This window comes from Ovis aries, chromosome 1, assembly GCF_016772045.2.
Source record: "Ovis aries strain OAR_USU_Benz2616 breed Rambouillet chromosome 1, ARS-UI_Ramb_v3.0, whole genome shotgun sequence".
Taxonomy (NCBI): domain Eukaryota; kingdom Metazoa; phylum Chordata; class Mammalia; order Artiodactyla; family Bovidae; genus Ovis; species Ovis aries.
The window spans coordinates 275,646,254-275,672,584 of record NC_056054.1 but is presented as its reverse complement, the minus strand read 5'-3'; the positions used below and the strand labels follow the sequence as shown (position 1 = coordinate 275,672,584).

The window sequence follows — 26,331 nt, the reverse complement described above, 5'->3', positions numbered from 1 at the left end:
GAAGAACTATACAAAAAAGATCTTCACGACCCAGATAATCATGATGATGTGATCACTCATCTAGAGCCAGACATCCGGGAATGTGAAGTCAAGGGGGCCGTAGGAAGCATCACTACGAACAAAGCTAGTGCAGGTGATGGAATTCCAGTTGAGCTGTTTCAAATCCTGAAAGATGATGCTGTGAAAGTGCTGCACTCAGTATGCCAGCAAATTTGGAAAACTCAGCAGTGGCCACAGGACTGGAAAAGATCAGTTTTCATTCCAATCCCAAAGAAAGGCAATGCCAAAGAATGCTCAAACTACCACACAATTGCACTTATCTCAGACTCCAGTAAAGTAATGCTCAAAATTCTCCAAGCCAGGCTTCAGCAATTCGTGAACTGAGAACTTCCAGATGTTCAAGCTGGTTTTAGAAAAGGCGGAGGAACCAGAGATCAAATTGCCAACATCCGCTGGATCATGGAAAAGCAAGAGAGTTCCAGAAAAACATCTATTTCTGCTTGATTGGCTATGCCAAAGCCTTTGACTGTGTGGATAACAATAAACTGTGGAAAATTCTTCAAGAGATGGGAATACGAGACCACCTGACCTGCCTCTTGAGAAACCTGTATGCAGGTCAGGAAGCAACAGTTAGAGAACTGGGCATGGAACAACAGACTGGTTCCAAATAGGAAAAGGAAGACATCAAGGCTGTATATTGTCACCCTGATTATTTAACTCATGTGCAGAGTACATCATGAGAAACGCTGGACTAGAAGAAACACAAGCTGGAATCAAGATTGCTGGGAGAAATATCAATAACCTCAGATATGCAGATGACACCACCCTTATGGCAGAAAGTGAAAAAGAACTGAAGAGCCTCTTGATGAAAGTGAAGGAGGAGAGTGAAAAAGTTGGCTTAAAGCTCAGCATTCAGAAAACAAAGATCATGACCTCTGGTCCCATCAGTTCATGGCAAATAGATGGGAAACAGTGGCCGCAGTGGCTGACTTTATTTTCCTGGACTCCAAAATCACTGCAGATGATGACTGCAGCCATGAAATTAAAAGACGCTTACTCCTTGGAAGGAAAGTGATGACCAACCCAGATAGCATATTAAAAAGCAGAGACATTGCTTTGCTAACAAAGGTCCATCTAGTCAAGGCTATGGTTTTTCCAGTGGTCATGTATGGATGTGACAGTTGGACTATAAAGAAAGCTGAGCACAAAAGAATTGATGCTTTTGAACTGTGGTGTTGGAGAAGACTCTTGAGAGTCCCTTGGACTGCAAGGAGATTCAGTAAGTCCATCCTATAGGAGATTGGTCCTGGATGTTCATTGGAAGGAGGGATGTTGCAGCTGAAATTCCAATACTTTGGCCACCTGATGCAAAGAGCTGACTCATTGGAAAAGACCCTGATGCTGGGGAAGATTGTAGGAAGGAGGAGAAGGGGACGACAGAGGATGAGACGACTGGATGGCATCACCAACTCGATGAACATGAATTTGAGTGAACTCCGGGAGTTGGTGATGGACAGGGAGGCCTTTTCATGGGGTTGCAAAGAGTCGACTACGTGGCTGTACCGCGTCTTTATCTTTTTTTCTCTCGTAACATCAAGTCATTCAACAAGTTCTTTCTAGTCTTAAAGCTTCAGCTCAGTTCAGTCATTCCCTCATGTCCGACTCTTTGTATGGAAATGAGAGTTGGACTGTGAAGTTTCCTCTACTGAGTTTATCCTTCTTGCTGACACAGGGTTAATCTTCCTGAAACATTGACTTGATCATTTGTGCAATTCCTCTAACCCTTTAATGATGGAGTGTTGGGGTACATGTTCTTCAGCTTGGGCTCCAGGCCTCTATCATTGATGTTAACCAAGAGCCCATTCTCACTACTCTTCTGGGTAACGGCCTCTCTTACTGGCTGCCTTGCTTTGGGGTGTAGGGATGAGGGGTCTGTGGAGGTAGCCTGCCTGGAGGTTCTTACTCTTCATACTCTTGGGCCTTCAGATGGCCTCTGCCTTCAAAGATCAGCTAACTGTGTTTGGACCACTGTCAGGGAAGCTCCTGCATTTTGCAGCAGTTGTGGTAGGTTCTTCTTTTTTAAAGTTCAGTTAAAATTATTCTGTTTTCCGTCTTTGTGGTCGTCTTAGTTTCTGGTGTACCTTCTGGTTTTCCATCTAGTTTTGCTTGAAATCATCATCATTCTAGTGTGCAGCTCTCTGAGACTAGGCTCTCTGGGTGGCAGTGATAGGAACCTATATGAGACGGCTGAGCTCCAAGGAGAGTTCATGTTAAAGAGCAACAAAGGGCGGAGTAAAGACTTGACTGTGAGACGTGAAGTAGACATAGGTGGTGATCTCCTTGACATCAAGCTTGGCAGTAATTTTTTGGATTTCACACCAAAAGCAAAGATAAACAAGTGAAACTAAAACGCTTATGCACAGTGAAGGAAACCATCAGCAAAACGAAAAGGCAGCCTACCAAAGGGAGGAAGTATTTCCAATAGGATAAATCATATTTCTGATAGGATAATTCTGAAACATGTAAAGAACTCATTCAGCAATAACAGCCTGATTAAGAAATGGGTGGAAGATCTGAATAGACATTTTTCTAAAGAAGGCATACAGTTGGCTTATAGGTACATGAAAAGATGCTCAACATCATTAATCATCAAGGAAGTACAAATCAAAACAGTGAGATATCCCCTCAGGTGAAATGAATTAGAGAAAGACAATACCGTAAGATCTCACTTATATCTGGCATCTTAACAATCTTGTAGATACAGAGAGCATGCCATTTTGCTAGGGTTGAGGGTGGGCAAAATGGATGAAGGGAGTCAAAAGGTACAAACACCTAGTTAGCTATAAAGTAAACAAGACATGAGAATGTGAGTTAAAGCATGACAGCTATAGGTAATGTTTTGCATATTTGGAAGTTGCTAAGAGAGTAAACCTTAAAAATTAGGAACACAAGAAATTCTGTAACTGCATAGTGATCATGTTAACTAGACTTACTGTGGTGATCATTTTGCAGTGTATACAAATAGTGAGTCATTATGTTACATACATACAATGCTAATATATGTCAGTTATACTTCAGTAAAAAAAATAATAAAGCTGTCTCATAGGACTGAGCATAAACTACAGTTGCTCTTTAAAGGAGAAGGAGGAAGTAGAAGAGGAACTCATGGAAATCAGGAGCTACGAATTCCAGTCTGAATTTCTGTATATTTGGTATGGGATGTGGAAGCTAGCATATAAAGTCCACCATTTTGCTTCATTCTGATTTCAGTTTAAGAATCAATTTGCTTAATATAGATTCTTTCACAGACAGGGAGTTTGGTGATAGATATTTCCAAAGTGTCTCTCTAGCCTAATTTTGTATTTAGAGACCAGCAATTTATAAGTGTGAGAGTGAGGAACCTTCTGTAAGTGATGACGTCAATCAGAATACTTAAAGTTGTTTAAAACTCTGTGTGTGGTCTTGAAAGTTTGAAGAAATGTGAATCAGGCATTATAATTTTGAAGCTTCTAGGGAAAATAAATTTTATAAAGTCAGAATTTATATGCTAATAATATGCATCAATGTCAAGAAAAAATGGCAAAGCAAAATAGAAGGGAATAAAATGTGGGTCACTTCCTCCGTTTAAGCTTTGAGTTTTCATAACTTGTTAGTAGCACACGTGTGCCACTTACTCTTGGAGTTAATAGTTAAAATGGTAGTTTCCTTTTGGAAAATTAATGATTTATTGGAACAGTTTAAACCATCATACGTTATCAAGTATTGACAAGGGTGTTTGGAAACTGGTGGTATCACACTGACGGGCGTAAAAATTGATGCGGCTATTTGGAGAACAGTTGGGCAATATGTAGTGAAATGGAACATGTACTTATAACTCAGAAAGTTACCTCATATAGACCTTAGAGCAGAGATTCTCAACCAAGCGAGTTTTATCTTCCAGGGACACTTGACAGCGCCTAGAAGTGTTTTTGGTTGCCGCATCTGGGGACTGCTGACAGCTGATGGGTAGAGATCAGGAATGCGCTAAATATGCAGTAAGTTCACAGGACAGGCTCTCGCAATAAAGAATTATGAGTCCAAATTTTGTAAAGAGTGTGGAGGTTGAGAAACCTGGCTTTAGAGAACACAGTTAACATGTTATATTCTTGTATGTGAACATAGAGACTTTTGCAAGAATGCTCACAAAGCACTGTAATTGTGCAAAATTGGAAACAACGTGAATGTTATCAGTGGAGGAAAGGATAAATAAAACATGATAGGCCTATGGGATCCATACTTTACAGAAGTTAAAAGGAAAAAATTCTGTCTGTATATTATTAGATCTAAAAAATGAATGAAAAAGACGCCAGGTACTGTCAGTTTGATACCGTTATGAAAAATTAAAAAAAACAAAACAAAGCGGCAACTCTGTTATTTCAATATGTAAATGAAAATAAGAAATGAATTAGAAGGCTCTGTGGAAACCTCAGCTGGCGGCTGCCCGCGCGGTGGGAGCAGGCGAACAGCACTGGGGAGGCCCGCGGTGGCTGGACCTCTCCCTGTTCTTCTGTGTCAGACAAAAGTGAAGCAACTGTGGCTTGATGTTGGTGTGAATTGAATGCAGCGTGTGAATGCCATTTGTTATACATTTTGGTTGGAGGGACTTGCATGTTTGAAATAGTATTATCATTGTTTTTTATAGTTGTAGTATTTCTCAAGAGCCCGTCCATGAGTTCCGTTTGCAGCTTTCCCTGCATTCAGGTCTCATAGCACACACAATATCATGCTCTGTCTTTTTTCCGTTCTTCTTGTCCAGGAAGTTAGTCTTCTTGTAAAGTGAAGTGTAAGTATTTTTTGGTGTTCGTTATTTATTTAGTTTTCTTGTATAGCTGTGGAGAAGATGTATTTATTGACTGCCATTAACCCCTGTTTGTGCTTAATTCCCAAAAGTTAAAGGCATCATAAACAACTCCCAACAATTATTTATTTTACCTGATGTTTTTGGCATTAGAATATATAGAAATAATTGGATCTTGAACAAGAACAAAAACTATTTCTCCTATTGACATTTTGTTGCTCTGATTTTTTAAAAAAATGTTGTATAAATATTTGATTACAGTAGTTTAATCTTTTCAGTAACTGTTCAGGAAACTGAATTTAGGTGTCTTAAGTGATTCTATCAACTTTACCCATAAAATATGTTTAAAATCTTACCTAATGTTTTCTGAATAAGTTATACTTAAAAATTTTTTACAACTGCTATGGAAGATAAATAGATATAATGTCATAGTCAGTATATTCTTTCTCAGAGCACAAGGATCAGTTTTCATATATGATAAATACATTGGCAGTAAAATGAAGTGGAAAGAACACATGGCCTGTAATTTTCTTCATACAGTGATGTAAAAAGTAAGTGTCTCAAATACAGTGTAATTAAACATTATAATAAGTATTTAAAATATCTTTGATTATGTCAAATTAAATAAGTTAGATTAAAACTGCATTTATAATTATATAGAAGTTCATAATTTTTATACAAAAAAACATTTACCAAAAATTACTCCAAAGTTTAAAAAACTAACTAATTTAAATTTAAAAACTTAAAATAACCTTTTAGTTAATGGATTTTACTTACCTTTGTTAGAGAGGGCTTATCTCTTTAAATGTCAATCCAATGAAAAGGTGACTGAAAATTAATGACTTTATTTAAAAAAATAAACTTCTTAAAATTTTAGATTAGATCTAATTTTTTTGTTAAAGGATTTTATACAATTATAAGAATAGCTTAATTATAAAAATCATGCAGGTAATTTTTATTCAGAATACTTAATTTAAGATAATTTAAGCTCAAATGTATAATTATAAAGTTATGACTCCTAACTATATAGAATTTGAAGTAAGTCATGCAGCCTTTCTAGAGATTTTTCATAGGTGAAAACAAGGCATGAGCTATCTCCATTTGATTTTCTTGCTAATACTTGCAGTTTATTACTAGAGTTAATCCTTAATTGCTGAAAACAGCTATCCCATGGTTACCCATTATTTTTCTATAATACAATATGTAATAAATTATAAGGATGCATATTCAAGAAAAGCTGTTGGTTAACTTTTTTTTTTTTTTAACGTAGGTTTTGAGTGTCTTTGTTGTTGTTCAGTCACTCAGTCATGTCCGACTCTTTGTGACCCCCAGACTTCCCTGTCTGTCAAAATCTCCCGGAGCTTGCTCAAACGTAAGTCCACTGAGTCAGTGATGCCATCCAACCATCTCATCCTCTATCGTCCCTTCTCCTCCTGCCTACAGTCTTTCCCAGCGTCAGGGTCTTTTCTAATGAGTCAGACCTTTGCTTCATGTGGCCAAAGTATTGGAGCTTCAGCATCAATCCTTCCAGTGAATATTCAGGACTGATTTCCTCTAGGATAGACTGGTTGGATCTCCTTGCAGTCCAAGGGACTCTCAAGAGTCTTCTCCAACACCACAGTTCAAAAGCATCAATTCTTTGGCACTCAGCTTTCTTTATGGTCCAACTCTCACATCCATACGTGAATAAGGAAAAACCATAGCTTTGACTAGATGGACCTTTGTTGGCAAAGTAATGTCTCTGCTTTTTAATATGCAGAGTAGGGTTGCCATAGCTTTTCTTTAGAGGAGTAAGTGTCTTTTAATTTCATGGCTGCAGTCAACATCTGCAGTGATTTTGGTGCCCAGGAACATAAAATATCTCACTGTTTCCATTGTATCCGTATCTGTTTGCCATAAAGTGATGGGACCAGGTGCCATGATCTTATTTTTTTGAATGTTGAGTTTTAAGCCAGCTTTTTCATGTTCCTCTTTCATCATGAGAAACGCTGGACTGGAAGAAACACAAGCTGGAATCAAGATTGCCGGGAGAAATATCAATAACCTCAGATATGCAGATGACACCACTGTTATGGCAGAAAGTGAAAAAGAACTAAAGAGCCTCTTGATGAAAGTTAAAGAGGAGAGTGAAAAAGTTGGCCTAAAGCTCAACATTCAGAAAACGAAGATCATGGCATCTGGTCCCGTCACTTCATGGGAATTAGATGGGGAAACAGTGGAAACGGTGTCAGACTTTATTTTTGGGGGCTCCAGAATCACTGCAGATGGTGAGTTCAGCAGTGAAATTAAAAGATGCTTATTTCTTGGAAAAAAAGTTATGACCAACCTAGATAGCATATTCAAAAGCAGAGACATTACTTTGTCGACTAAGGTCCGTCTAGTCAAGACTATGGTCTTTCCAGTCGTCATGTATGGATGTGAGAGTTGGACTGTGAAGAGGGCTGAGCGCCAAAGAATTGATGCTTTTGACCTGTGGTGTTGGAGAAGACTCTGGAGAGTCCCTTGGACTGCAAGGAGATCCAACCAGTCCATTCTGAAGGAGATCAGCCCTGGGATTTCTTTGGAAGGAATGATGTTGAAGCTGAAACTCCAGTACTTTGGCCAACTCATGCGAAGAGTTGACTCATTGGAAAAGACTCTGATGCTGGGAGGGATTGGGGGCAGGAGGAGAAGGGGACAACAGAAGGTGAGATGGCTGGATGGCATCACTGACTCGATGGACGTGAGTCTGAGTGAACTCCAGGAGTTGGTGATGGACAGGGAGGCCTGGCGTGCTGCGATTCATGGGTTAGCAAAGACTCGGACACGACTGAGTGACTGAACTGAACTGAACTTCCATCAAAAGGCTCTTTAGTTCTTCTTTGCTTTCTGCCATAAGGGTGGTGTTACCTGCATATCTGAGGTTACTGATATTTCTCCTGGCAATTTTGAATCCAGCTTGTGCTTCATCCAGCCTGGCATTTTGCATGATATACTCTGCATGTAAGTTAAATAAGCAGAGTGACAGTGTACAGCTTTTACGTATTCCTTTCCCAATTTGGAAACAGTTGTTCCATGTCCAGTTCTAAGTGTTGCTTCTTGATTTGCATACAGGTTTCACAGGAGGCAGGTCAGGTGGTCTGGTATTCCCATCTCTTGAAGAATTTTACGCAGTTCATTGTGATACACACAATCAAAGGCTTTAGCATAGTCAATGAAGCAGAAGTAGGTGTTTTTCTGGAATTCTCTTGCCTTTTCTATGATCTAGCCGATGTTCACAATTTAATCTCTGATTCCTCTGCCTTTTCTAAATCCAGCTTGTACATCTTGAAGTTCTCAGTTCATGTACTACTGGAACCTAGCTTGGAGAATTTTGAGCATTACTTTGCTAGTGTGTGAAATGAGTACAGTTGTGTGGTAATTTGAACATTCTTTGGCATTACTTTTCTTTGGGATTGGAATAAAACCGACCTTTTTCCAGTTCTGTGGCCACTGCTGAGTTTTCCAAATTTGCTTGCATATTGAGTGCAGCACTTTCACAGCATCATCTTTTAGAATTTTCAGTAGCTCAGCTGTAATTCCATCACCTCCACTGGTTTCTTTTGAAATGATCCTTCCTAAGGCCTGATTGATTTTGCCGACTTAATTGCTGAAAAAGGAGTTTTCCCATGGTTACCCATAATTTTTGTATGATATAAATTTTAAGAATGGATATTCAAGAAATAGTGTCTGTTAGAAACTTACTATTTAATTGTTTAGGTTTTGGGTGTGCAGCATTGTGATTCGACATCTGTATGTACCGCAAAGTGATCATGACCACAGGTTTAGTTTTCCATTCATCACGTCCGCTTCACTCCCTGCGCTCGTTTTACTTACCCCTGAGCTTCTGGGAGCTGCTAATCTTTTCTCTGTATCTGTGAGTTTTTGTTTTATTTTATTTACTTTTCTTTTCATTTTCCACATTTGAGTAAAATCATATGGTATTTGTCCTTTTCTCTCTGATTTCTTTTATTTAGCGCAGTGTTCATAAGGTCCATCTGTGTTGTCTTAGATGGCATGATTTTCATTCATTTTTTAATCGAAAAAAATTTTTTTAGGATTTCATTCTTTTTATGACTGAGTGGTATTCCTGTGTGTGTGTGTGTGTGTATGTGTGTTTGAGAGAGAGAGAGAGATACATCTTCTTTATCCTTTCATCTGTCAGTGGCCATTTCAGTTGTTTTCATATCTTGCCTGTTATATATAATGCTACAGTGAACATAGTGATATACATATCATGTTGAATTAGTGTTTTCTTGTTCTTCAGGTAAATACCCAGGAGTGGAATAGCCAGGTCATATGGTAGTTTTGTTCCTAACTGTTTGAGGACACTGCGTTCTGTTTCCATAGTGGCTGTACCAATTTATAGTCCCACCAATCGTGTATGAAGATTTCCTTTTCTCCATATCCTCCCCAGCATTTATTATTTCTTATCTTTTTGATAATTGTAATACCTGTGAGTTGATAGTTAATTATTTTTGATTGGCATTTCTGTAATGATAGTGATGCCGAACCTTTTCATGTACCTCTTGGCTATCTATATTTCTTCTTCAGAAAAATGTGTTTTTAGATCTTGTTAGGGAAGTGAAATGAAGAGTCTTGTTTAGACTTCAGAGACAAAGCAGAGCAGGCCTCTGACCTTGCTTCTTACCTGCCTGGACACTGTCCTGACTGGGAGTGACTGAGAGTGACGGCCTGCTGTGAGTGGAAGGCTTGCAGCACCTGAGATAAGATGGGGGAGAAATCTTGAGACTCCTGAGACCTGGAGGGGGCTGACCAACCGAGCCCCAAGCAAAACTACATTCCAAGTTTACACAACAAAACAAACAGTATTAACAGGAAACCAAAGCTGTGGTTTGGTCACAGATGGATGATGATGTCAGTTTGTGACCTTCCTGGGATTATAAGAGGAAACCCCAAGCTACAGTCTTTGAGCTTTCACGGCCTGAGTGGACATGCTGCCTGGGACCCTTTCCCGATTGGGACTCCAGGTATAGTGTGACACAGGACTCCCAGCACTGTCCCAGACTGGACGTTGGTCAGAACCCGAATTGGTGATGTATTCTCTGCTCTTTCTATTTCTCTTTTCTTTTAATGTTAGTACTTTGAAAGTAAGCTACATAGTTCTCTAATAGAAATTTGTATAATTCATTTGTATTAACAAGTGGCGTATTTTGTTAACAAATCTTTTGAACCTGAGACGAGTGAAAACCTTGGGCAGAACAGGTCCTTTGCCTATTTTTTAATTGGGCTTTGTGGTTTGCTTGTTATTTGGACATGCCATGCTGCGTGTGGGATCTTTTTCCCCTGGCCAGGGGTTGAGCGTTGCAGGGGGAGTTTGGAGTCCTAACCTCTGGACCACCATGGAGTTACGCAGCTCTTTGTTTTTGCGGTAAGAGTTCTTGATATGTTTTAGATGTTATCCCCTTCTCAGAAATATTGTTTGGGAATATCTCCTCCCATTCAGTAGGTTGCCTTTTCATTTTGATGTTGGTTTCCTTCACTGTGCAGAAGCATTTTAGTTTGATGTAATCGGAAAAGTTTTAAAAGAGAAGCTTTCCGATAGTGTGTATGTCTTTGTGTGTGTGCATAAAGGTAGAGTTGATTCTTTGGTGGATCCAGTGTTTATGGAACAGAAGAGCAGAATAAACCTGGAGGCTTACTAGAATTATCTTTCCCTCTGGTCTACAGTATGTGGTCCTCCAGCAAAGGCGTGAAGTTCTGGTTTGAGCAGAAGGATAAGATCCTTTATCTCCTTCTTAATGTTGGATATGTGAAGAAGCAGTATAAACATGATATATTCTTTTCAAGTGGAATTTTACTGGGATATTGTATAATGGAAAGAATGAACACAGTCATTTAAAAATAACAGTGCCAAAGAATATTAATGGTTATTGATAACAATTTTGGGGTTTCATTCCCAGACTCCCATATATATGAGTTCATTGTTTACAAGGGTACTTATTAGGCATGTCTCGGTGGGAAAATTTGTGACTGTGTGCCTTTGGATGTTAATCTTCAGGTATCAGTTAATCTTCAGACTCAGACGCTATTTGAGTCGTTAGCGTTTCCCTGTGAGAAGCTCAAGTCCTTTTTTGACGGATACAGGAGTATACTGCTTGCCTTTATTTCCCCCCCAATTTTAGCTGTTTGCAAAGTTTGTGATGATAAATTTTGATCTTTGTGGTTTTCCTTTACTAAACAGTGTATTCTTAAAGGAAGTGCATGAAGTTTAAAAGTTTGGTTTCTCACTGTCATGTTTTCAGCCAGGATCAAGAAGGCCCAGTGAAGAGTTTGCAGTTATGGGGGCAGTTTTACATGGATGTGTGTATGCATGTAGGTGTGTTTTTAAAACCTGCCTTTCTCTCTCTACAGTGAAGACTTAAAGCAGCTAAGGAGAATACAAAATAAAAACTCAAAAGACACTGGGATATTTCATTTTAGTTCTTCTTTATATTGGAGTGGGTTAGTGTTGGTCAAGCTTGGTGTGAGCTTTCAGAATTTTAAATTATAAGGCTGAATATTTCCATTGCCTGATGTTTATGTCTAGCTGCAATGCATTTTTAAAAATAAACTTCACTGTAAATTTCCAGATTAAATCCATTTTTATTATAAATTACCAAGTTAAAATATTATGTCTCTTTTATCTGCTGAGGCCTTGAATCAAGACAGTTGTGGCATAGTTTGGGGAGAATTTGTTATTTAAGGACCTTGCCCCTGAGCTTTTCCGAATGGCTTGAACTTTTGGTTCTTCAGGGTTAAGTATGGATACCCTCTCATGGATCACAGTCTTGTTGTGGCAAAGGGCTTGCAACACTCAGTGAACTCTGAACCATGCCTTCAGAGCAACCCAGGATGGGTGGGTGAAGAGACCCAGGTCATAATGAAGAGGTCTGATAAAACGTGGTCCTCTAGAGGAGCAAATGGCTACTCACTCCAGTGTTCTTGCCTTGAGAACCCCATGAACAGTAAGAAAAGGCAAAAAGATAGGACACTGGAAGATGAAACCCCCAGGTCGGAAAGTGTACAGTATGCTACTGGGGAAGAGCAGAGGGCAGCTACTAACAGCTCCTGAAAGAACTAAGCAGCTGGGCCAGAGTGGAAATAACGCTCAGTTGTGGATATGTCTGGTATTGAAAGTAAAGTCTGATGCTTTAAAGAACAGTGTTGTGTAGGAACCTGGAATATTAGTTCCTTGAATCAAGGTAAATTGGACGTGGTCAAGGAGGAAATGCAAAATTGAATATCAGCATCTTAGGAATCAGTGAACTAAAATGGACGGGAATGAGTGAATTTAAATCAGATGACCATTATATGTACTACTGTGGGCAAGAACCCTTGGTTTGTTTCCAAGGCATACTATTCAACATCACAGTAATCCAAGTCTGTGCCCCAACCACTGATGCTGAAGAAGCTGACATTGACTGGTTCTGTGAAGACCTACAAAATCTTCCAGAAATAACACCACGAAAAAATGTCCTTTTCCTCATAGGGTGTTAGAATGCAGATGTAGGAAGTCAAGAGATACCTGGAATAACAGGCAAGTTTGACCTTGGAGTGCAAAATGAAGCAGGCCAAAGGCTAACAGAGTTTTGTCAAAAGAACATGCAAACACCCTTTTCCAACAACCGAAGAGAAGACTCTACATACAGACATCAGCAAATGGTCAGTACCAAAATGATTATGTTATTGCAGCTGAAGATGGAGCAGCTCTATACAGTCAGCAAAAACGAGACCCTGGAGCCGACTGTGGTTCAGATCATGAGCTCTTTATTGCAAAATTCAGGATTTAATTGAACAAAGTAGGGAAAACCAATAGGCCATTCAAGTATGACCTAAATAAAATCCCTTACGATTATACAGTAGAGGGGATGAATAGATTCAAGGGATTAGATCTGGTAGACCGAGTGCCTGAAGAACTAACGATGGAGGTTCATAACAGTATACAGGAGGCGGGGACTGAAATCAACCCAGCAGTAAAGAAATGAAGAATGCAACGTGGTTGTCTGCTGAGGCTTTCCATACAGCTGAGGAAAGAAGAGAAGCGAAGGGCAAGGGAGAAAGGAAAAGATAAACTCAGCTGAATGCAGAGTTCCAGAGAATAGCAAGGAGAGAGAAAAGCCTTCCTAAATGAACAATGCGAAAGGATAGGGGAAAACCATAGAGTGGGAAAGACTCTCTCTTTAAGAAAATTGGAGATATGATGGGAACATTTCAGGCAAGGATGAGCATGACAGAGGACAGAAATGGCGAGGAACTAACAGCAGCAGCAGAGATTAAGAAGAGGTGGCAAAAGTACACAGCATAACTGTACAAAAATGGTCTTAATAACCTGAATAACTATGACGGTGTGGTCACTCACCTAGAACTGGACATCTAGGGTATGCGGTCAAATGAGCCAGGAAGGCATTACTGCGAGCAAAGCTAGAGGGAGTGACGGAATTCCAGCTGAACTATTTAAATCCTGAAAGATGCTGCTGCTACAGTGCTGCACTCAGTATCTCAGCAAATGTGGAAAACACAGCAGTGGCCACAGGACTGGAAAAGATGAGTTTTCATTTTAATCCCAGAGAAGGGCAAGCCAAAGAATGTTCAAACTGCTGTGCAGTTGGGCTTATTTTATGGGCTAGCAAGGTAATGCTCATATCCATTAAGCTAGGCTTAAGCAGTATGTGAATGGAGAACTTCCAGATGTACAGGCCGGATTTAGAAAACGCAGAGGAATCAAAGGTGAAATTGCTAGATCATGCAGAAAACAAAGGAATTCCAGAAAAGCATCTACTACTACTTCATTCACTATGATGAAGCCTTTAACTGTGTGGATCACAGCAAACTGTGGAAAATTCTTATAAGAGATGGGAGTACCAGACCACTTTACCTGTCTCCTGAGAAATCTGTATACGGGTTAAGAAGCAGAAGATAGACCTGAGCATGGAACAGCTGATTGGTTCAAAATTGGGAAAGGAGTAAGAAGAGGAACACCTCTTGATGAAAGTGAAAGAGGAGCATGAAAAAGCTGGCTTAAAACTCAACATTCAAAAAACTAAGATCATGGCATCCAGTCCCATCACTTCATGGCAAATAGATGGCAAAACAATAGAAACAGTGACAGACTTTATTTTCTTAGGCTCCCAAATCACTGCAGATTGTGACTGCAACAGTGAAATTAAAAGACACTTGCTTCTTGGAATAAAAGCTATGACAAATCTAGACAGCATATTAAAAAGGAGAAACATTGCTGACAAAGGTCTGTCCAGTCAAACTATGATTTTTCCAGTAGTCATGTATGGATGTGAGTTGGATCATAAAGAAAGCTGAGTGCTGAAGAATTGATGCTTTTGAACTATGGTGTTGGAGAAGACTCTTGAAAGTCCCTTGGACGGCAAGGAGATCAAACCAATCAATCCTTACGGAAATCAATCCTGAATATTCATTGGAAGAACTGGTGCTGAAGCTCCAATGTCTTGACCACCAGATGCAAAGAGCTGACTTACTGGAAAAGACCCTGATGCTGGGAAAATTGAAGGCAGGAGAAGGGGACGACAGAGGATGACATGTTTGTATGGCATCACCAACTCAATGAACATGAGTTTGAGCAAGCTCTGGGAGTGGGTAAACAACAGGGAAGCCCATTGTGCAGCAGTCTATGGGGTCACACAGAGTCGGACACGATTGAGCGACTGAACTGAAGACAAGGCTGTATTGTATATTGTCACCCTGCTTATTTAACTTATATGCAGATTACATCATGCAAAGTACCAGGCTAGATGAATCGCGAGTAGAAATTAAGATTGCTGGGTGAAACATCAGCAATCTCACATATGCTGGTGATAGCACACTAATGGCAGAAAGCAAAGAGGATATAAGCAGCCTCTTGATAAGGGTGAAAGAGGAGAGTGAAAAAGTTGATTTGAAAATCATTGTTAAGAAAGCTAAGATCATGGCATCTGGTCTCATCATTTCATGACAAACAGAAGGGGAAAAAATTGAAGTAATGACAGATTTTATTTTCTTGGGCTCCAGAATCACTGGGGATGGTGACTGCAGCCATGAAAGTAAAGGACACTTGCCCTTTGGAAGAAAAGCTATGACAACCTAGACAGTGTATTAAAAAGCAGAGATATCACTTCACCAACAAAGGTCAGTCTAGTCAAAGCTATGGTCATGTATGGATGTGAGAGTTGGACCATAAAGAACGCTGAATGCCGAAGAATTGATGCTTTTGAACTGTGGTGTTGGAGAAGACTCTTGAGAGTCCCTTGGACAGCAAGGAGATCAAACCAGTTAATCCTAAAGGAAATTAGTCTTGAATATTCATTGGAAGGACTGATGCTGAAGCTGTAGTTCTAGTACTTTGGCCACCTGATGAGAAGAACTGACTCATTGGAAAAGACCCTAATGTTGGGAAAGATTGAAGGCAGGAGGAGAAGGGGAAGACAGAACATGAAATGGTTAGGTAGTATCATGACTCAATGGACATGAGTTTGAGCAACTCCAGATTAGAGTGAAGACAAGGAAGCCTGGCATGCTGCAGTCCATAGGGTCATAAAGAGTTGGACATGACTTAGTGACTCAACAGCAATAAGAGCAACAAATATAGGGTTGACAATTTTTGCCATTCTAAGCCTTTTGTTATAGTTACTTTTACCTGATCCAGTTTTAACTACTCAGCCCAGTTTTTTTTTTTTTTTTTGGTTTGAATTCTTTCCCCATAACCTCAGAAGTAGCACCGTATGAATCTTCAGTTCAGTTCAGTCGCTCAGTCGTGTCCGACTCTTTGCGACCCCATGAATTGCAGCACGCCAAGCCTCCCTGTCCATCACCAACTCCCGGAGTTCACCCAAAATCATGTCCATCAAGTCGGTGATGCCATCCAGCCATCTCATCCTCGGTCATCCCCTTCTCCTCCTGCCCATAATCCCTCCCAGCATCAGAGTCTTTTCCAATGAGTCAACTCTTTGCATGAGGTGGCCAAAGTATTGGAGTTTCAGCTTCAGCCCTTCCAATGCACACCCAGGACTGATCTCCTTCAGAATGGACTGGTTGGATCTCCTTGCAGTCCAAGGGACTCTCAAGAGTCTTCTCCAACACCACAGTTCAAAAGCATCAGTTCTTCGATGCTCAGCTTTCTTCACAGTCCAACTTTCACATCCATACATGACTACTGGAAAACCATAGCCTTGACTAGATGGACGTTTTTGGCAAAGTAATGTCTCTGCTTTTGAATATGCTATCTAGGTTAGTCATAACTTTACTTCCAAGGAGTATGCGTCTTTTAATTTCATGGCTGCAGTCAGCATCTGCAGTGATTTTGGAGCCCCCCAAAATAAAGTCTGACAGTGTTTCCACTGTTTCCCCATCTATTTCCCATGAAGTGATGAGACAAGATGCCATGATCTTTGTTTTTTGAATGTTGAGTTTAAGCCAACTTTTCACTCTCCTCTTTCAGTTTTATCAAGAGGCTCTTTAGTTCCTCTTCACTTTCTGCCATAAGGGTGGTATCATCTGCATATCTGAGGTTATTGATATTTCTCCCAACAATCTTGATTCCAGCTTGTGCTTCTTCCAGCCCAGTGTTTCTCATGGTGTACTCTGCATATAAGTTAAATAAGCAGGGTGACAGTATACAGCCTTGACGTAGTCCTTTTCCTATTTGGAACCAGTCTGTTGTTCCATGTCCAGTTCTAACTGTTGCTTCCTGACCTGCATACAGGTTTCTCAAGAGGCAGGTCAGGTGGTCTGGTATTCCCATCTCTTGAAGAATTTTCCACAGTTTATTGTGATCCACACACTCAAAGGCTTTGACATAGTCAATAAAGCTTACTCAGATCAAATAAGCAATTACATTAAATATCTTGCTAAATTGTTTGAATTTAGTGACACTGAATCAAACAGGTCAGTACATCATTTCGTGTCATTTATAGGCTGTGTGTGCCCAGTGAGTGTCCTTCCAGTTTCATGTGTGGGGAATGATGCTAAGAAGCAGCCTTTGACTGGAGTTTGGTCATCTTTTTTGGTTATATTGTTACATTCAATTTCTGCGTTTTTCCTTATATATTTTTGATGCTGTTCACCATGTTCTTTCACTGGCAAGCTTCCACCGTTATTGTATCTGTTCTATGAAACCCGTAAGTGTGTCGTGCTTCAGTTATTTGTGTGTCACGTATTTGAAAAGTGACCAAAGATTCGTACAGATATCAGTTACGACTGTTTCTCAGGAGCTGTGATTCCGTAGTTCCTGCTCTGCTATGTAGGTATGAATTTACACTTGGTTTGTGGTAGATGTTTGAGCAGGGTGTTTTAAATGAACTGCATTTAGAGATTAAAAAACCTGTTATGATTAGAGGATGTAATAGGTAACGTATGCTAAAGCTCACCTCACATTCAAAGGAACAGTTAACGGAATTGGAAGGCTGTTCATTTCCATATAATTGAAAGCATTTTCAGTCTCTGCTAATGTAAGTTTGGATTTTTTTTTTTTCATATAGTTAGTTACACATTAGAAATAACTAATGAAGTAAACACAGTTTGAGAAGTGTGGACAGTGTTTCCTCTCAGTATGGACTGAGAGGAAGTCACTGAATCTTGAAACTTGATCTCTGATAGCTTTGTTTACTATGTCCACTTGTCTTTGTTTTTGTTTATTTAGAGTACATCTAGAGCTTGATTGAGCCCTAAGAGTTTAAAAAAAATGATAGAAATGCTGGTTTGGAATTGTGTTGCAGTGATTTATGTTAGGTGTAGCCCCTATCCTGGTCAGGAGTTACCCACATATTCACATGTATCTTTCCTGTTTTTTCTTGCATTGTGGATTGTCCATTTGTACCTTCAATTGGTGTTGAAAATTTTCATCATCTATTTGAATGGCAGCTACATTTTCTTTTGTGTTTTATATTCTTTTCTGTGTTTGATCTATTTTATTTTAGATTGTTGCTACTCAAAGGCGACCTCAGGTCAGTGGTGGTCTGCAAGCTGGTATCATTGGTATTTAATGAATCAAGATAAATTCAGTGTAAATAGATGCTTTGAATAGCAGGTTGATATTGTCATGACATCTAAGCATATGGTTTTTAAAGACACTCACGTTTTCTGTGTGTTACAGAAGCTTTGTTCAGTAGACCGGTTGTTTAGAAAAGGGCCCTTCATCACCAGTAGTTTCAAGCGTCCTGTCAGACCTCCTGACTCTGTTCTTTGTTCTGCTCTTATATATCTTATTTTCTTTCTTTGTCTTGCTGAACTGCATTTTAGATAGGTTTTAAAAGTCTTTACATTTAGTAATTCTTTCTGTTTGTATTGATTCTACTGTTTAACTTTTCCACTCAGTTGAAAATTTTACCACCGTTTTTCATTTCTTGAGATTTTATTTAATTCACATTCATATTATAAGTGTTTCTGCTACTTGTACCATCCTTATTGTATAGTCTTTCCAATAATTGAAATATGTGTAGTGTAATTATTCTATTTCTTATGTTGGCCCTCATTCATAGTGTCTTATTTTGTGATTTTTTTTTTTTGAGTGTTTTTGAAAGTTACTGGATTCTTTGAGGCTTGGATTGAAGTTACTTTCTTTGAGAATTTACCTATGCTTTCCCCAGTGTCTAGGGATACTGACCATTTAAGATCCCTTTAAATAGGTCTTCATATGAGATTTATTGGATTATGCAAGTAGTGTGAATTCAGTCTGAGAACCTTTGTGAAAGTTCCACTTTGAGGTTACAGTGTCAAGAGAATTGATAATACATTCTTTTGTGTGTGTGTGCTTTTACTTCAACTTGTTTTTTTTCTTTTTTTTACTTTATCTTACTTTACAATACTGTATTGGTTTTGCCATACATCAGCATGAATCCACCACGGGTGTACATGTGTTCCCAATCCTGAATCCCCCTCCCCCGTCCCTCCCCATACCATCTCACTGGGTCATCCCAGTGCACCAGCCCCAAGCATCCTGTATCCTGCATCGAACCTAGACTGGCGATTCATTTCCTATATGATAATATACATGTTTCAATGCCATTCTCCCAAATCATGCCACCCTCTTCCTCTCCCACAGAGTCCAAAAGTCTGTTCTATACATCTGTGTCTCTTGCTGTCTCGCATACAGGGTTATCATTACCATCTTTCTAAATTCCATATATATGCGTTACTATACTGTATTGGTGTTTTTTTCTCTGGCTTAGTTCACTCTGTATAATCTGCTCCAGTTTCATCCACCTCATTAGAACTGATCCAAATGTATTCTTTTTAATGGCTGAGTAATACTCCATTGTGTATATGTACCACAGCTTCCTTATCCATTCGTCTGTTGATGGACATCTAGGTTGTTTCCATGTCCTGGCTACTATAAACAGTGCTGCGATGAACACTGGGGTACATGTGTCTCTTTCTGTTCTGGTTTCCTTGGTGTGTATGCCCAGCAGTGGAATTGCTGGGTCATAAGGCAGTTCTATTTCCAGTTTTTAAGGAATCTCCACACTGTTCTCCATAGTGGCTGTACTAGTTTGCATTCCCACCAACAGTGTAAGAGGGTCCCCTTTTCTCCACACCCTCTCCAGCATTTATTGCTTGTAGACTTTTGGATTGCAGCCATTCTGACTGGCGTGAAATGGTACCTCATTGTGGTTTTGATTTGCATTTCTCTAATAATGAGTGATGTTGAGCATCTTTTCACGTGTTTGTTAGCCATCCGTATGTCTTCTTTGGAGAAATGTCTATTTAGTTCTTTGGTCCATTTTTTGATTGGGTCGTTTATTTTTCTGGAATTGAGCTGCAGGAGTTGCTTGTATATTTTTGATTAGTTGTTTGTCAGTTGCTTCATTTGCTATTATTTTCTCCCATTCAGAAGGCTGTCTTTTCACCTTGCTTATAGCTTCCTTTGTTGTGCAGAAACTTTTAATTTTAATTAGTTCCCATTTGTTTATTTTTGCTTTTATTTCCAGTATTCTGGGAGGTGGGTCATAGAGGATCCTGCTGTGATTTATGTCAGAGAGTGTTTTGCCTATGTTCTCCTCTAGGAGTTTTATAGTTTGTGGTCTTACGTTTAGATCTTGAATCCATTTTGAGTTTATTTTTGTGTGCGGTGTTAGAAAGTGTTCTAGTTTCATTCTTTTACAAGTGGTTGACCAGTTTTCCCAGCACCACTTGTTGAAGAGATGTCTTTAATCCATTGTATATTCTTGTCTCCTTTGTGGAAAATAAGGTGTCCATAGATGTGTAGATTTATCTCTGGGCTTCTGTTTTGTTCCATTGATCTATACTTCTGTCTTTGTGCCAGTACCATACTGTCTTGATGACTGTGGCTTTGTAGTAGAGCCTGAAGTCAGGCAGGTTGATTCCTCCAGTTCCATTCTTCTTTCTCAAGATTGCTTTGGCTATTCGAGGTTTCTTGTATTTCCATACAAACTGTGAAATTATTTGTTCTAGCTCTGTGAAAATATCTCTGGTAGCTTGATAGGGATTGCATTGAATCTGTAGAGTGTTGGGTAGTATACTCATTTTCACTATATTGAATCTTCCAACCCATGAACATGATTTATTTCTCCATCTATTAGTGTCCTCTTTGATTTCTTTCACCAGTGTTTTATAGTTTTACATACATTTTTGAAATGATGGAATTACAGACATGGCCCATAGATTAGTGGTTGCATTCAAGACAATGCAAAATAGTTACAAATATATGAGAAAGATGTAATTTCTGTTAGATGGATCCAGTTTATAATAGAGTGGAGTAGAACTAAGAAAAATAGAAATGTAAAAAGTGGAGGGATTTGTAGATGCCTGAACTCTGGGAGTTGGTGATGCACAGGGAGGCCTGGCGTGCTGCGATTCATGGGGTCGCAAAGAGTTGGACACGACTGAGCGACTGAACTGAACTGAAAGTACAAATGATTAGTTCTACAGAATGAGGTGAACAAAGCAATCACTATAGTGGGATAGATTCTTAGGGGTGATGGATACAGCATCTGCTTAGGAGTGAGTTGTGTGAAGCTGACAAATGTGATATGTGTGTGTCAGTAAGTTGAAAACAAGCTGGGCATAAAGAAGTTAGCGTCTTACCACCAACTCAGGAGAAATGTGTATTTTGCCCCTGTTGGGAAAAATACAGTTCAGCTATAGATTTCCCTCCTCCTCTTTTTGTTATTATGAAATTCCAAGGAGCAACTTAAAGCTTGAATCTAATTGCCTTTTTAAGGTGGTTTTCTTCATGTAGGCCAAAATCTTCATGAACAAAATTATAGGCATATTGTGTGTTCATTGTAGAAAAATTAGAAAGCAATGAAAGGAATGGGGAAAATGAAAGCGTATTGCTTCCCGTAGCCTAAACCACTGTTGCCATTTAATTCTGTTCTCCTGCCTTTTGCGTGGCCTCTGTCTGTCTCTGTGTGCTTTGCCGCTCAGTTGTGTCCATTTCTTTGTGACCCTTTGGTCTGTAGCCCAGCAGGTTCCTCTGTCCATGGTTTTTTCCAGGCAAGAATAATGGAATGGGTGCTGTCTCCTTCTCCAGGGCATCTTCCCAACCCAGGGATTGAACCCGTGGCTCCTGCATTGCTGGTGGATTCTTTACCTGCTAAGCCATCAGGGAAACCTCTCTCTATATGCACATAGATACAAAATGTGCCTCTGTGTACATATCAGTATATTCTGTGTATAAAGCTTCCCAGGGGGCAGTACTGGGAAAGAGCCTGCCTGCCAATGCAGGAGAAATAAGAGATGCGGGTTCACCCCCTGGGTTAGGAAGGTAGGGTCAACCCACTCCAGTCTTCTTGCCTCCCACGTGCAGAGGAGCCTGGTGGGCTAGGAGCTGGTCACTACTGAAGCAGCAGCGTGCCTGCAGGCTGTGTGTTTGTATGTGTATTTCTTTAATTGGGACTATTCTGTATGAAATGTTCGGTAGCCTGTTCTTTCATGTAATATTGTGAACATTCCTCTGTATCTATAAAATTGTTTGAAGTGGTATTTGGTATCTATAGAGCATTCTGTTTTGAGATTATCCTCAAATCTATTTACCATTCGCCTATTGTTAAACATTTAGATTTTCTTTCATAAATATATATACTCACATACACCCATGCATACATATTTGTATTTGCTGTGAACCACTGTAAATGAAAAATTTGAGTGTATCTCCCATTTTCTTTGAAGTGTTATCTCCACCTTAAATTGCCTCTCATAATTTGCCCTGCAAAATTTCTTTCTTAATAGGAAACATCGCAGTGTTTTTAAAAGGATTACCTGTTTCTTGAGGCTGTGCTGGGTCCTGACTGCTGCCCGCAGGCTTTCTCTGACTGCAGCAGGTGGGGCTCCTCTCTGGTGGCTGGTGTGTGGGCTTCTCGCTGTGGTGGTTTCTTGTTGTGAGAAACAGGCTCTGGGATGCGTGGGCTCAGTGGTTGCCTCTCGCAGGACTCAGACCACAGGCTCAGTAGCTGTGGCACGGGGCTCAGCTGCCCTGCTGCACATGGGGTCTTCCCGGACAAGAGTGGGCCGCGCCCCCGCTGCACTGGCAGGTGGGTTCTCGCTGACTGGGCCACGAGGAAAGCCCAGGAATCTCGGTTCTGTCGATGACCACGCTTGGGGAAGGTTTCCTGTCCCTCACATGGTTGCGTGTGGGCAGAGGGGCTAGATGATAGCTGACGAGCTGAAACTTGACCGTTGAAACTGTGAAATACGACCGTTAAAGAGAATGGGTGGGCCTTTCTTCCCCTTCTTTCTTTCTGCTACTTGCGAGATAGGGGTAGTAGCTGGAGTCCCTATAGCCTTCTTAGAGTACAAGGTGACTTTTAATATAACAGTAAATGCTAGAGCAAAAAGAGGGAAGGAATTCGGACCCCTGATACTTAGAGCTGCCACATCAGCCTTTGATTGTCCACTTCAAGATGTTTACATGGGAGCAATTCTCTCCCTCAGTTTTTTTTTCTCTCATTTAACTCATTATAATTATTAAACTGTTTTTGGCTAGGGAAGGATGTAATCTAATCCTCGCTGATGAAGGATGCCGTTGTTTGATACTCTGTGTGTAACGCAGTAGGTCCAGTATGAGGAAGCGTGCAGCGTATCAGCTCTGCCTGAGATGGTGTGTGTGCGTGCTCAGTCACTCAGTTGCGTCTGACTCTTTGCGACCCCATGCACTGCAGCCTGACAGCTCCTCTGTCCATGGAATTTTCCAGGCACGAACACTGGAGTGGATTGCCAGTTCTTCCTCCAGGGGACCTTCCAGACCCAGGGATGGAGCTCATGTCTCCTGCATCTCCTGCATTGGCAGAAAGATTCTTTACCGTTAAGCCATGAGATTGGAGAGAGGTTAATTGGCATTGAATGGAAAATTACTTGATACATATTTTCTGGAGTTCTTTGATGATATATTAATGAATTTTGTTCTCAAATGATTTTAATAATTATCACAAAGATTGCAGAAAACATAGGACTTTTAGGCAAAATCACTAAATTAATTGTAGTGTATTAATATTCTACAGCCCTATGAATTTGTAATACTTATAGATATCTTGGCTAGTCACTTAGACAAAGTTAGGTCATAATTGTGACTTTTAATGCTCTCATTAACTTTGTTAGGAAAATTTTGACAAATTTAAATTGTTTTTATAACTTTAGATGTATTTTGGGGGTATTGATTCTAAGACAGTTATTCATAACTTTAGTGAAAGAATATGTTGTTCACTCACTGTCGTGTCTAACTCTTTGCAACCCCATGAAATGCAATATGCCAGGTTTCCCTGTCCTTTACTATCTCCTGCAGTTCGCTCAAATCAAGTCTACTGAGTCAGGGATGTTATCCAGCCATCTCATCTTCTGTTGTCCCCTTCTCCTCTTGCCCTCAATCTTTTCCAGCATCAGTGTCTTTTCTAATAAGTCAGCTCTTCTCATCAGGTGGCCAAAGTATTGAAGCTTCAGCTTCAGTCCTTCCAATGAATATTCAGGGTTGCTTTCCTTTAGGACTGACTGGTTTGATCTCCTTGCCGTCTGAGTCTTCTCCAGCACCACAGATTGGAAGCATCAGTTCTTCGGCACTCAGCCGTCTTTACGGTCCAGCTCTCACATCTGTACGTGACTACTGGAAAAATCATATCTTTGACTAGTTGGCCCTTTGTTGGCAAAGTGATGTCTCTGCTTTTTAATATGCTGTCTAATTTTGTCACAGCTTTTCTTCCAAGGAGTAAGCGTCTTTTAATTTCGTGGCTGCAGTCACAATCAACAGTGATTTTGGAGCCCAAGAATATAAATTCTGCTACTGTTTCTACTTTTTCCCCATCTGTTTACCATTAAGTGATGGGACTGGATGCCCTGATCTTAGTTTTTTGAATGTTGAGTTTTAAGCCAGCTTTTTCACTCCTTTTTCACCTTCATCTAGAGGCTCTTTAGTTCCTCTTCCCTTTCTTATTTAGAATGGCATCATCTGCATATCTGAGGTTGTTGATATTTCTCCCAGCAGTCACAATCCAGGTTGTGATTCATCCAGCCCAGCGTTTCACATGATGTACTTTGCATATAAGTTAAATAAGCAGTATGGCAGTATACAGCCTAGACGTACTCCTTTCCCAACGTTGAACCCGTAGATTGTTCTGTGTCTCATTCTAACTGTGGCTTCTTGTCTCTCGTACAGTGTTCTCAGGAGGCATCTCTTTAAGAATTTTCCCGTTTATTATGCTCCACATAGTCAGAGGCTTTAGCGTAGTCAAGCAGAAGTAGATTTCTTTCCCTTTTTTTTTTTTTTTTTTGTTTTAAATAAATTCCTTTGCCTTTTCTGTGACCTAGTTGATTGGCAATTTGATTTCCGGTTGCTCTGCCCTTTCTAAATCCAGCTTGCCCATCTGGAGGTTCTTGGTTCACTATTGTTGAAGCCTTGCTTGAAGGGTTTTGAGCATAGCCTTGCTAGCGAGTGAAACGTGCATGACTGCAAGGTAGTTCGAGCATTCTTGGGCGTCGCCTTTCTTTGGGATTGGAATGAAAGCTGACCTTTTCCCATCTTGTGACACTTTGCCGAGTTTTCAGCAAAGTGCTGGCATATCGAGTGCAGCACTTTCACAGCATCATCTTTTAGGATTTTCAATAGCTCAGCTGGAGTTCCATCACCTCCACTAGCTTTGTTCATAATAACGCTTCCTAAGGCCCCCTTGATTCCACACTCCAGGATGTCTGGCCTTAGGTGGGCACCACACTGTCTTGGTCGTCTGGGTCTTTGAGACCTTTTTGTAGGTTCTTCTGTGTAGTCTTGCCACCTCTTCTTAGTCTCTTCTGCTTCTGATAGGTCCTTGCCCTTTTTCATCCTTCACCGAGCCCATCTTTGCATGAAATGTTCCCTTGGGATCTCCAGTTCTGAGGAGATCGCTCGTCTTTCCCTTTCTGTTGTTACCCTCTATTTCTTTGTGTTGTTCGCGTGAGAAGGCTTTCTTAGCTCTTCTTGATATTCTGTGTAACTCTACATTCAGTTGGGTAAATCTCTTTCTTTCTCTTCTGCCTTTCACTTCTCTTCTTTTCTCAGTTATTTGTAAGGGCTCCTCAGACAGTCATTTTTCCTTCTTTTAGTGCTTTTCCTTGGGGGTGGTTTTGGTTAGTCCCCTCCTATACAGTGGTATGATCCTCTGTCCGTAGTTCTTCAGGCACTCTGTCTACCAGATCTAATCCCTTGAATCTCTTGGTCCCTCCACTGTATAATCATGTGGGATTTAATTTAGGTCAAACCTGAATGATCTAGTGGTTTCCCCAGTTCAGTTTAAGCCTGAATTTTGCAATAAGGAGCTTATGATCTGAAAATACGTACTGAAGAATACATATTTTTAAAAGTTTATAAACTTTTTTTTTTTTTGAGAAATTGTAGGTTTTATATTATAAAAGAATTAGCAAGTACAGAGAGTTCCCGTATACACATTCTCCACAGTATATGCATTTTTATTTAGGGTATCCTCTACGTACAATGTTATTCATATAAAAAAAGATTACATCCCTGAAGAAAATGTTATTTTATTATGTAGGAAAACGGCACAGTGCTTATGGACGTTTTACTCTATGCTAGAGTCTCCTGCCCTCAGCACTATTAATATTTTAGGCCAGATAATGCTTTGCTGTAGGAGACCACCCTTTATATTTTAGGACGTTTAGCAGCATCCCTGATCTCTATCTGCTTATTGTGAATAAATATTCTTTTTATTGAACATGCCAATAAATGTCCTCTGGGAGGCAAAACCATTGCTCTAATGAATTTACAATGCTTTAGGATTCGCTATGTTTTTAAGGGTAGGCTCAAATTTAAGGAGTCTGCAGTTCACCGACCCTTCACGTGAAGTTGTGTAGGCAGTTAGACTCTTCCTGCCAGCCAGGGATCACAGGCAGTATATGAGTCTCATTTTCCCTGATTATGAAATAGAAAAATATTACCTATCTTGATTGGAAAATTCATTGAGATAAATTGTAGAAAATACTTTTAGTTTCCTTCTTGTCAGATGTTGTGTTACACTGTTTGGATTTAT

General features: G+C 40.0%; 1 protein-coding gene across 26 annotated transcripts in view; it reads left to right on the top strand.

Annotated features, from left to right (window-relative positions):
* TBC1D5 (TBC1 domain family member 5) overlaps nucleotides 1–26,331 on the top strand; it is a 593,124-nt gene that overhangs the window by 45,082 nt on the left and 521,711 nt on the right. Inside the window, exon 1 of one of the 26 annotated variants that reach the window (XM_060396765.1) lies at nucleotides 6,113–6,209. The exons of 24 other annotated variants lie outside the window; for them this stretch is intronic. The gene's annotated coding sequence lies outside the window, so the exon portion shown is untranslated. Of the gene's footprint in view, nucleotides 1–6,112; nucleotides 6,210–26,331 lie in introns of those variants that run through there. One more of the 26 variants, XM_060396787.1, reaches the window with a different exon arrangement.